This window comes from Nycticebus coucang, chromosome 10 (assembly GCF_027406575.1).
Source record: "Nycticebus coucang isolate mNycCou1 chromosome 10, mNycCou1.pri, whole genome shotgun sequence".
Taxonomy (NCBI): domain Eukaryota; kingdom Metazoa; phylum Chordata; class Mammalia; order Primates; family Lorisidae; genus Nycticebus; species Nycticebus coucang.
This window is the reverse complement of record NC_069789.1, coordinates 111821669-111834487: the sequence shown is the minus strand read 5'-3', so window position 1 is coordinate 111834487 and position 12819 is coordinate 111821669. Positions and strand designations below refer to the sequence as shown.

The window sequence follows — 12819 nt, the reverse complement described above, 5'->3', positions numbered from 1 at the left end:
GGTCTGCTAAATGACAACTACAATAAAAAGAAAAAAACAATAGCTGGGCATTGGTGTGGGTGTCTGTAATCCCAGCTGCTAGTGAGGCTGACACAGTAGAATCACTTCAGCTCAAAAGTTTGAGGTTGCTTATGAGATGTGACTCCACGGCACTCTACTGTGGGCGACATACTGTAACTCTGTCTCAAAAAAAAAAAAAAAAAAGGAAAACAGGGCATCAGAAGGTGTGTGCATGGCATGGACAGGGGACAAGACCAATTGCTGAGCCATTTCAACAAAAGGATACATGACACCAGGTGGTCCTGGGGACATGAGTTCACGTAAGGTGAAGGGACCAGGTGGGAGATTTTAAGGAGTGTAGGGAACTCAGGTCATCAGATATGGGAGAGCTGAGGACTGTGATCCCAGAATTAATGTACACAAGAAAGACACCCAGGCAACATGGCTGTGATTCCATACCTTGGGATTACAGGCACCGCTACAATGCCAAGCTATTTTTAGAGGTGGACTCTCTTGCTCAACCTAGTGTGGAAGTCCTGAACTCAACCAATCACTGGTCTCGGCCTCACAGAGTGCAAGGATTATAGGCATGAGCCCCCAGCCCAGCCTGACATGACTCTTAACATATTTCAACTTATGATTGTTATGCAGTATACACCCAGATTAATCCTGGAAAATTAGAGACTTCTTTATTCTTTGTATCAACTCTCCAATGTGCAATGTAAATTGTGAGAATTGTTTAGTTTATCATATCGCTGTATTTGTGTTCTTGAGTATAAACTCTTTAAAGAATCTTAAGGATGCAAATTACATTAGCGAACTCTCTAGGTTCACTACATTTGTCTTGCTTTCTATCCAATATGAACCACTCATGACTAAACGGCTTGATGCATTCACGACGTTTGGGTAGCTGCTCTCCAATATGAGCACTCTGATGTTCAATGCCTTTCAAAAGCCAAAGCACACACCATATATTTGTATGGTTTCACCAAAGATAAATTTCTTGAGGCCCAGTATGTTTGAGGTCAGGATAATGTCTCTTCAACATACAATTACACGAATGCCCTTTAAAATGAACTTTTTGTGTCAATTCATACTTGAACTCATAAGGAAGGGTATTAAACTCTCACTGTAAGATTTCTCTTAAGTAGGAATTCTCTCACCATGTGTGAGGTGTGAATTGTGACAGAAGACCTTGCCATGTGCATTAGATTTGAATTCTCTGTCCTGTATGGGTTTTGAGAAGTGAATGGACACTAAACAATTTGCTGTGCTCAGGTCTTAGGTTTGACTCCAGCAAGGAATATTCAAAAAATTCAAATGTCACACTTATGCCCTAATGTTTCCCATTCAATATATTTCCAAGGTTGCCCTCTTCCCTAAAGACTTTGCTGCATTTCTCACACTTGTGAAGTGTCCTTCTAGTGTGAATTACTTAATGCCCTCCAAGGTTTTAATTCTGAGAAAAACCTTCCTACATTAATCACACTGTCCTATTAATAAGATGTTTCTCCAGAAAGATATCCCTTATGATGTTCAAGGTAGGAATTGTCACTGAAAACCTTGCCATGTTCTATTTATATATTTGGTTTCTCTAGAATGGAGTATACTAAAGGTTTGGCCACACTCGTTATATTTCTAAGGCTTCTTTCCAGTATGAACCTTATGATTGCTAAGCATGAGTTTGGACTGGTAACTTTTCCACATTCATTACATTTATAAGGTTTCTCTCCAATAAGAATTCTCCAATGGGAATTCTGCTAAGATCTTAGGCCAACTAGTAGCAACCCTTGGCAGAGGCTCCTGACTAGAGAAAGAAAAAATGCACAAAATCAGAATCTATGAAGCTAAAGGTGGGGAGCTGAGCCAAGAAAGATGTTCAGCAAGCTGTGACTCCAAGAAGAGCAGTCAGAAAGGAAATTACAGGGACAAAGCCTATGGAATAGAGGATGAGAGGCCCCTCCCCCAGGTGGGAGGCCAGCTGCGGGCTCTCTGCCCGGGAGCAGTGAAGAAAAGATCTGTCATTTTACCTCACTGGAGAGAGCCACTAAACATCAGGTCTCTCTCTACAGGGAGGTCCCACTTATGAACCTAGAAACCACCCTGCCAGGTATAAAAGTCAACTAATATTTTCCTCCACAATTCCTAACTCCCAGTCCACCCTTCCCCCCTTGTATGGTGGTCTGAAGTTCTGCCCCCTGCAGACCACAGAGTGGTCATTTCCTGAGATATCTGGGCATAGTGTGGACCAATGAACATCAGGACAGAATCTGTGACTACTGGGGAAGGAAGAGGGCATAGGGAGAAAGGGACACTTGGTGGGCAGAGGAGCAGTCCCTTGGTTCTGACTTTGCTTGGCCAGGAGTGGTGTTGACCCTCAGTTCTGGCAGTGTCTTGCAGGAGAGGGAATCACTGGTTCTGAAGGCGCCCACAAGTAGGAGTGGTTGCCTGGTGTGGACTGAGTTCGGTGAATGGCGCTGGTCCCCGGCCCCAGTCTGGTGAGCAGACTTGCTAGGTGTGGACTGAGACTTGAGAGCAAGGATGTGCTCCCTGACTCCCATAGAACCCATGAGCAGAGGCTTGCTGGGTGTGGACCAAGATCTGAGGCCAAGGGTGTAGTCCTCTGACTCCAAAAGAGCCAGCAAGGCTTCAGGTGTAGACTGAGATCTGCAAGTGGGGGTGTGGTCCCAACTGCAACTGGGTCAGTGAACAGAGACTTGCCAGTTGTGGACAGAGACCTGCAGTGGGGTGTGTTCCCCTCACTCCAGAGCCACAAGCAGAGGCTTGCTGGGTATGGACTGAGACAAAGAGGGGATGGGCATGGGGCATGGTCCCTGGCTCCAACTTGGCCTGCAAGCAGACACTAATGTCAACTGAGTCTAGAGGGTGGGGGCATGAATCCCTGGCTCAAATTGTGCTGTTGGAGACCACTGAATCCCTCTCTGTTGAGCAGGGTTGGTATTGCCTGAGACAATTTGATTGGAATTCACACCTGGGGCTGTCCACACCAGAACACTCTGAGGTGTTCTGTAGAAGGATTAAAAATGTCTACACTTTCAAAGTTCTGTAGTAGAAAAGAACTGAAGGTGGTGGGGGTGGGGTGCCGCAGTAGTGTGTATCTCTCCACAGATGAGATTTAAACCCAAACCGTAGCTTCTTAGAACCTGGTAGAGGTTGGCTGATATCAAAAGAGCTAACTTCCACTATCTCACCAAGTAGGTCCCCAGACTCTCTGGCCAAAACTCTGAAAGGGGCCATTGTAAGGTTGTAGGGGATTAGCCACAATTACAAAACCTAGCATTCTGGTAAGGGTCTGATTATTTCCACTACCTGGGAACCCCAATTCAATCTCACCCTTCCAGTTCTAATGACAAAATGGTGTAAAAGAAACATGGTGCAGAACCAGTGGAAGAACTCTGACAACATGAATAACCAGACTAGATCAACCTCCCCCAACAGGAATGACAAAGCAGATACAACTGAAGATGCTATGCATAGACAAATAGCTGAAATGTCAGAAATCAAATTCAGAATACGGATGACAAACAAGATGAATAGAATGGAAGAAAAGTTAGAAATTGAAATCCAAAGAGTAGTTCTAAAGTTGTCTCAAGAAATGAATGAATTCAAAGACAAACTCACCAAAGATATGGACACAATGAGAAAAGAGATGGCAGAGCTCAAGGAAATGAAAAAGTTATTCAAGAAGCTCCAAAATACGGTGGAAAGCCTCAGTAATGGAGTTGAACACACAGAAAAAAGGATCCCTGAAATGGAAGCTAAACCTTTTGAATGTTCCCAAATACTCAAAGAGGCAGAAAAATGGGGAGCAAAAATGGATTGTTGCCTGAGAGAGTTGTGGGATCACTCCAAAAGATCAAACATTTGTCTTATAGGAATTCCTGAAGGAGAAGAAAATGGTCCTAAAGGTATAGATGCTCTAATCCAAGAGATTATGGAGAATTTCCCAAGCATTGCAAGAGATACAGAAATTCAGAGACTAGACAGTTTCAGAACCCCAGCAAGACTCAATCCAATTAAAGCACCTCCTAGACACTTTGCCAAAGTTAAGATGAAGGAGGAAATTCTGCAAGCAGCCACATATAAGAAAAGCATCATCTACAAAGAAAGAAATATCAGAATGACTGCAGAACAGCCAAATGGTTTCAAGCCAGAAGAGAATGGTCATTGACCTTCAGTCTCCTAAAACAAAACAACTTTCAGCCTAGGATCCTGTATCCTGCTACACTGAGTTACATCTGTGATGGAGAAATCAAATACTTTAATGACATACACATGTTGAAGAAATCTGTCATAACTAAACCAGCTCTCCAGGATATATATTCTCAGACGCATCCTCAACAATAACCAGCACAATGCTCTACCACCAAAGTAAACTCATAAATAATTGAAGAATTCCCAACTTCCAGCTTCACTCGCCACCTGGTGCTGGGACCTGGAGCACCGCCAAGGGCACCGGCAGTGGAGACGGCGCTGCGCACGGGCTACCCAATGCATGGACTATCTGCCACCACTGCTCGTGCAATATGCTGGAGCTCCAGAACAGTTAAATGGAGTTGCCACACCGCTGCCTGGGCTGGATCGCTGTGCTGCCTTTCCTTATGAAGAAGTCACAAACTTGGATTATCACTTGCATTTATCTTCAACTGCTTCTATTTAATCCTCTCGTCAAGACCAAAGGGATCTGCAGGAATCGTGTGACTAATAATGTAAAAGATGTCACAAAATTGGTGGCCAATCTTACAAAAGACTACATGATTACCCTCAAATATGTTCCCGGGATGGGCATTTTGCCTAGTCATTGTTGGATAAGTGAGATGGTAGTACAATTGTCAGTTTGACTGATCTTCTGGACAAGTTTTCCAATATTTCTGAAGGCTTGAGTAATTATTCTATCATAGACAAGCTTGTGAGCATAGTGGACGACCTTATGGAGTGCGTTAAAGAAAACTCATCTAAGAATGTAAAGAAATCATCTAAGAGCCCAGAACCTAGGCTCTTTACTCCTGAAGAATTCTTTGAATTTTTAATATATCCATTGATGACTTCAAGGACTTTACAGTGGTATCTGAAACTAGTGATTGTGTGATTTCTTCAACATTAAGTCCTGAAAAAGATTCCACATTCAGTGTCACAAAACCATTTATGTTACCCCCTGTTGTAGCCAGCTCCCTTAGGAATGATTCCACTGGAGACTCGAGCCTACAATGGGCAGCCACGGAATTGCCAGCTTTCTTCTCTCTTCTAATTGGCTTTGCTTTTGGAGTTTTATACTGTTAGAAGAAACAGCCAAATCTTTCGAGGGCAGTTGAAAATATACAGATTAATGAAGAGGATAATGAGATAAGTATGTTACAAGAAAAAGAGAGAGTTACAAGAAAAAGAGAGAGTTTCAAGAAGTGTAACTGTGGCTTGTAACAATGCTGTTACTTTCGTACATTGGATGGTAACAGTTCATGTTTGCTTCTTAAATGAAGCAGCTTTAAACAAATTCATATTCTGTCTGGAGTGACAGACCACATCTTTATCTGTCCTTGCTACTCATGACTTTATGTGGATGATTCAGAAATCGGAACAGAGTGACTTACTGTGAAACTGGCACTTAATTAATCATCTATAAAGAACTTGCATGGAACGAGACTATTTTAAGGACCTGGGGGACTTGTGGTCTCACGTAGAACTCACAACTGATGTTGGAGGAGAAAGCACGTGTCTGAGTGCACGCACCTCTTGCACGGCTCCAGAAATGTCTAAATGCTGAAAAACCTAACTTTTACTCTTCACATACAACCTGAAGTCTGTAGTAATCTCAGTTTCTGCAAGTTGATTTCAGCCTGGATAGTGGGGAAGGGGTGGGGGTAATAATTTTTCTCAATAAGATCTAGAAAATATTTTAAAAACTCAGTAGCAGCAGCCATTCTGTGGCATTGAAAGCAGTGGGAATTAAGCGATTGGAGTTGGCAAAGTGACAGCATTGTAGTTGCTGATTATCAATGTGGTCTGAATTTGATCTCTTCTTGATGTAAACCATGCTCACCCATGTCCCGCCAGACAAATGGACATGGCTGCCCGGTTCTATCCATGCGGGGGAGCCAGTACTGAGTTATGCCTTGGCACAGGGGAGACTCTCCAAAAAGGTCATGGCGGGAAGACGCTATGAACACTGACCAGCCGGAGAGTGTGCTGAGGAGAACGTTTGGCACCCCTGTGCCTTGACCCCTATAGAGTGTATAAGTCATGTTTGCAAAGTATGTTATGACACGTTTATATTCTAAAACTATTGCAGAGCTATGTAAAGGGACTTAGGAGAAAATGCTAAATGTAAGATGGTCCCATTTTCAATTTTCACCATGGGAGAGAATAAAAATAAATTATGATATTTAGTATCTAAGGTTAGAAAACCACACCCATAAGCTAATAAGGGTGTTGAAAAAACTAGGTTACTTGGCTTTTTTACAAGAACACAAGGAATCAGAAAACTTTAGTTATTTATAGTATAATCACCATTAACTGTTTAAAAGAACCATTTATTTAAAACCAGGCACTCTATATTATTAAGGTTTGTGAATAAAAAATAAAAAGAAAGCTTTATGTAGTTATGCATGTCAGTCTGCTGTTTAAAATGTGTGACAGCATGTCATATAAAGAGTAAATTTGGCAGCAATTCCTAAGATGGACATTGTACTTTTAAACTAGATCTTATGTTATGTGAATATCCCTTGCCATTTTTTTTTAATAGTGAAGGGAACATCTGACTAAAGAATGACTTTTTATGGTTTGATTTGAAGGTTCTTCTGACATATAACATGTCAGTGATGTACACCTAAAGGAAGTCACAGCTTTCCATTCTAACTTAATCTTTGTGATAATACCCTTGCCATGTGCTACAACCATTTTTAATGAACTGATACAAAAGGGCATAAAAAACCGACTGCTAGCTTTCCTTTAATTTCAAAACTCCAAGAATTTCTAGAGTACTTGGATTTTAACTTATGTTGAAGATAACCCAAACCAACTCCAGCAAATGGCCTTTGTTCTCTTTTTGTACCAAAGAGCCCAGATAACATGCTGTGGTTCCTTAAACACTAGTCATCTGTCTAAAATACAACCCAGGTGCTTTGGGGAGCTGCATTAATTTGTTCAGTACATCTGATATCCCATGGTATAATTGATTAGTAACAAAACCAGAAACCTGTTTAATTGCAGAAAGGGTCTGTCTCAATATACGGCATTGACTGTTTTGAAATAAACAGACGTAGATTAATTTGAGTGATGTATGTAGGTCATGTGTAAATTGAGAAGACAAATAACTTCTCAGTCTGATGGTTGGATTATTTAACTAATGGTTTCAAATTACTTGGGCCTATGAAAATCTGTTTAATGTGCTTAAGAGTATAATAAGTGTACTTTTTTCTCAAAGTTTGTCCATGGAGTTAAAAAAATGCATCAAGTTACAAAATCTGACATGATAAGGGAGGGGATATATGTCCTGCCTATTAAATGTACTGGTTCATTGAGAGTTACATGGATTGCCAATTTTTAAAACACTAAAATTCAATAAAGTGCATGAATAAAAAAAAAAAAAAAACTCCCAACTTCCACAACAGTAAAAGGATTAAAAATGTCCACAGCACATTCGAAAAACATGACACCCAAAACACTACCATGTTTATAAATTCTCTCAATGTGAATGGTTTAAATTGTCCTCTAAGGAGGCACAGGTTGGCTGACTGGATACATGAACTCAGATCAGATAGCAGCTGCATACAAGAATCTCATCTTATACTAAAGGATAAAAAGAGACTCAGAGTGAAGAGATGGACATCTATAATATAGGCAAAAGGGGTCAGTGCCCGTAGCACAGTGGTTAATGGTGCCAGCCACATACATCGATACTAGTGGGTTTGAACCGGGCCAGGGACAGTTTAACAACAACGACAACTGCAACAAAAATAGCCGGTGCTGTGGCAGACACCTGCAGTCCCAGCTAAGTGGGAGGCTGAGGAAAGAGAATCACTTAAGCCCAGGAGTTGGAGGTTGCTGTGAGTTGTGACACCATGGCATCCTACCAAGGGTGACATAGTGACACTCTTGTCTCAAAAAATACACACACACACACACACACACACACACACACACACACACACACTCTACAGGCAAACGGAAATCAGAAAAAAGCAGGGGTTGCAATTTTATTTCCAGATACAATTAGCTTTAAACCAACAAAGATTAAGAAAGATATGGATGGTCGCTACATATTTGCCAAGGGAAACACCCAACATGAAGAGATTTTGAGAATGAACATTTCTGCACACTACCAGAATGCTCCTTAATTTATAAAGCAAACCCTAACAGATATGAACAACTTGATATCTTCCTGCACTATAATAGTTGGAGATTTTGCAGCTCAGTGCCTGTGGCTCAAGTGGCTAAGGCACCAGCCACATACAACTGAGTTGGCGGGTTCGAATCCAGCCCAGGCCCACCAAACAACAATGACAGGTGCAACCAAAAAATACTCAGGTGTTGTGAGGGGGCACCTGTAGTCCCAGCTACTTGGGAGGTGGAGGCAGGAGACTCGCTTGAGCCCAGGAGTTAGAAGTTGTTGTAAGCTGTGATGCCATGGCACTCTACACAGGGTGACAGCTTGAGGCTCTGTCTCAAAAAATTAAAAAGTAAAAACAAGAAATAAGAAACAAAAATAGTTGGAGATTTTAACAGCCATTTGACAGTTTGGGATAGATAAAAGAAGAAACTAACAAAGAAATACTAGACTTAAACCTAACCCTAGAACAAATGAACTTAACAGACCTCCACAGAACATTTCATCCTAATAAAACTGAATACACATTTTTCTCATGAGCCCACAGGTCATCCCTTAAAACTGATAATATCTTTGGACACAAATCTAACCTCAGCAAATTTAAAAGAATAGAAATTATTCCTTGTATCTCCTTGGACCACCATGGAATAAAAGTTGAACTCACCAGCAACAGGAAGCTACAATTTCAAACAAAGTCGTGGAAACGAAATAATCTTAGGCTGAATGGTACCTGGGTCAAAGACAAGATTAAAAAGGAAATCACCAAATTTTTGGAAGAAAATGATCATGAAGGCACCAATTATCAAAACCTGAGGGATATTGCAAAGGTAGTCCCAAGAGGGAAATTCACTGGAATTTTCCATTGAAAGCCTTCATCAGGAAAAAAGAAAGTGAAGAAGTCAACAACTTGATGGACCATCTTAAGCAACTGGAAAAGGTAGAACATACCAACTCTAAACCCAGAAGAAGAAAAATAACCAAAATTAGGGCAGAATTAAATGAAACTGAAAACAAAAGAATCATTCAGAAGATCAATGAAGCAAAAAGTTTGGTTTTTAAAAAGATTAATAAAATTGATAAACCTTTGGTGACATCCATAGCTCATTTGGTAGGGTGCCGGCCACATACACTGAGGTTGGTGGGTTTGAGCCTGGCCCAGGCCTGCTATACAACAATGACAGCTTCCAAACAAACAAACAAAAAAACAGCTGGGCGTTGTGCTGGGTCCCTGTAGTTCCAGCTACTTGAGAGGTTGAGGCAAGAGAATTGCTTATGCCCAAAGGTTCGAGGTTGCTGTGAGCTGTGATGCTATAGCACTCTACGCAGGGCGAAGAATGAAACTCTGTTTCAAAAAAAACATAAACCTTGGCTAACCTCACCAGAAACAGAAAAGTAAAATCTCTAACATCGTCTCTTACAAATGATAAAGGAGAAATAACAGACACCTCAGAAATTCAAAAAATCTTTAATGATTACAAAAGTCTCTATTCCCAGAAATATGAAAATCTGAAGGAAATGGACCAACACTGGGAAGCATGCAACCTTCCTAGACTCACCCAATAAGAATTCAAAATCTTGAATAGACCCAAATCAATCACTGAAATAGCATCAACAATACGAAATCTCCCCAAAGTCAGGGTCAGATGGCTTCACATCTGAATTCTATTAAACCTTTCAAGAGGGAAGTAGTACCTATACTATACAATCTTTTCCAAGGCATAGGAAAAGAAGGAATACTTCCCAACACATTCTATGATGCAAATATCACCCTGATCCCCAAACCTCTTAGATCTGCAAAAGGATCCAACAAAGAATGGAAAGCATAGACCAATACCAATAAATATTGACGCAAAAATATTCAATAAGATCTTAGCAAACAGAATTCAACAACACATCAAAAAATATATATACCATCATCAAGCTAGTTTTATTCCAGGGTTACAGGGTTGGTTCAACACATGCAAATCTACAAATATAATACATCACATCAATAAAATAAAAAACAAAGATCATATATTTCTCTCAATTGATGCAGAAAGCTTTTGATAATATCCAGCATACTTTCATAATCAGAACACTTAAGAAAATAGGCACAGAAGGGACATTTCTTAAACTAATACAGGACATCTACAGCAAAACCACAACCAATATCATATTGAATGGAATAAAATCAAAAACATCTCCACTCAGATCAGGAACTAGGCTAGGATGCCCATTGCCTCCACTGCTATTCAACCTAGTAATGGAAGTCTTAGCCATGGCAATCGGGCAAGAGAACGTGATCCAGGGTATCCAAACAGGGTGAGAAGAGATCAAACTCTTACTCTCTAGTGATGATAAGATCCCATACCTGGCTCTGTGCCTGTAGCACAAGTGGCTAAGGTGCTGGCCACATACACCAGAGCTGGTGGATTAGAATCCAGCCCAGGCCTGCCAAACAGCAATTACAACTACAACCAAAAAATGGCTGGCCGTTGTGGTGGGCACCTGTAGTCCCAGCTACATGGGAGGCAGAGATAAGAGAATCGCTTAAGCTCAGGAGTTGGTGGTTGCTACAGCACTCTACCCAAGGTGACAGCTTGAGGCTCTGTCTCAAAAAAAAAAAAAAAAGATCCCAAACCTGGAAAATTCCAGGGACTCAAGTACAAAACGCTTAGAATTGATCAAGGAATACAGCAGTGTCTTAGGATACAAAATCAATACTTACATTCACTAGCTTTTATGTATACCAACAATAGTCAAGCTGAAAACATAGTGAAGGAATCTATTCCTTTTACAGTAGTGCCAAAAAAGATGAAATATCTGGGAATTTACCTAACAAAGGACAAGACAGACCTCTATAAAGAGAATTATGAAACTCTGAGAAAAGAAATAGCTGAAGATGTTAACAAATGGAAAAACACACCATGCTCATGACTGGGAAGAATCAACATTGTTAAAGTGTCCACATTACCCAAAACAATCTACACATTTAATGCAATCTCTATTAAAGCAACTTTTTTTTTTTGGTAGAGACAGAGTCTCACTTTATGGCCCTCGGTAGAGTGCCATGGCATCACACAGCTCACAGCAACCTCCAACTCCTGGGCTTAAGCGATTCTCTTGCCTCAGCCTCCAAGTAGCTGGGACTACAGGTGCCCGCCACAAGGCCCGGCTAAAAGCAATTTTGTCATACATTAAAGAACTTGAAAAAATAGTGTCTCCTCTTCTAAGTAACCAGAAAAAAAACCTCGAATAGCCAATACAATAACCAGAAACAAAAACAAATCAGGAGGTATCACGTTACCACACTTCAATCTATATTATAAATCTACAGTGCTCAAAACAGCATGATGCTGGCACAAAAACAGAGAGGTAGATTTATGGAACAGAATACAGAACCAAGAGATGAACCCCAACTAGTTATCCTCATTTGATCTTTGATAAGCCTATCAAAAATACTCAGAAAGGGAAAGACTCCCTATTTAAAAAATGGTGCTGGGTGAACTGGCTAGTGACTTGTAGAACACTGAAACTGGACACCCACTTTTCACCGTTAACAAAAATTGATTCTCATTGGATAAAAGATTTAAACTTAAGACAAATAAAGTATAAAAATAATAGAAGAGAGTGCAGGAAAAAACACTTGGAGAAATCAGCCTGTGAGAGTATTTTTGAGGAAGACTGCCCCCCAAATTCCCAGGCAATTGAAGAAATACCCAAAATCCATTACTGGGATCTTATCAAACTGAAAAGCTTTTGCACAGCCAAGAGCACAGTTAAGTAAAGCAAACAGATAACCTTCAGAATGGAAGGAGATTTTAGCAGGTTATGGCTTCCAACAAAGGTCTAATAACTAGAATCCACATAGAATTCAATCTAATCAAAAAGAAAAGAACAAATAACCCCATGTCTATGTGGACAAAAGACTTGAACAGAAACTTCTCTGATGAAGACAGGCACGTGGCCTACAAACACTTGAAAGAATGCTCAACATCTTTAATCATCATAGGAATGCGAATCAAGGGTAGAAGGTTCAAACCTGGCCCTGGCCAAATTGCAACAAAAAGTAGCCGGGCATTGTGGTGGGCACCTGTAGTCCCAGCTACTTGGGAGGCTGAGGCAAGGGAATCACCTAAGTCCGGGAGTTGGAGGTTGCTGTAAGCTGTATGATGCCATGGCACTCCACCGAGGGCAATAAAGTGAGACTCTGTCTCTTAAAACAAAACAAAACAAAAAACAGCATGCAAATCAAAACCACTTTGAGATGCCATCTAATTCCCCTCAGATTAGACTACATCACAAAATCCCAAAACTATAGATGTTGGCATGGATGCAGGGAGAAGAGAACACTTCTACACTGTTGGTGGGAATGCAAGCTAATACAGCCTTTTTGGAAAGAAGTTTGGAGAAGTAAAAGTAGGTCTACCATTCAATCCTGCAATTCCTCTACTAGGTATATACTCATACAATCAAAAATCATGTGACAACAAACA

General features: G+C 40.7%; 1 pseudogene; it reads left to right on the top strand.

The window, feature by feature from the left end:
- Positions 1-4622: 4622 nt before the first annotated feature.
- LOC128596544 (kit ligand-like) lies at positions 4623-5439 on the top strand (annotated as a pseudogene).
- The last annotated feature ends 7380 nt before the right edge of the window (positions 5440-12819 follow it).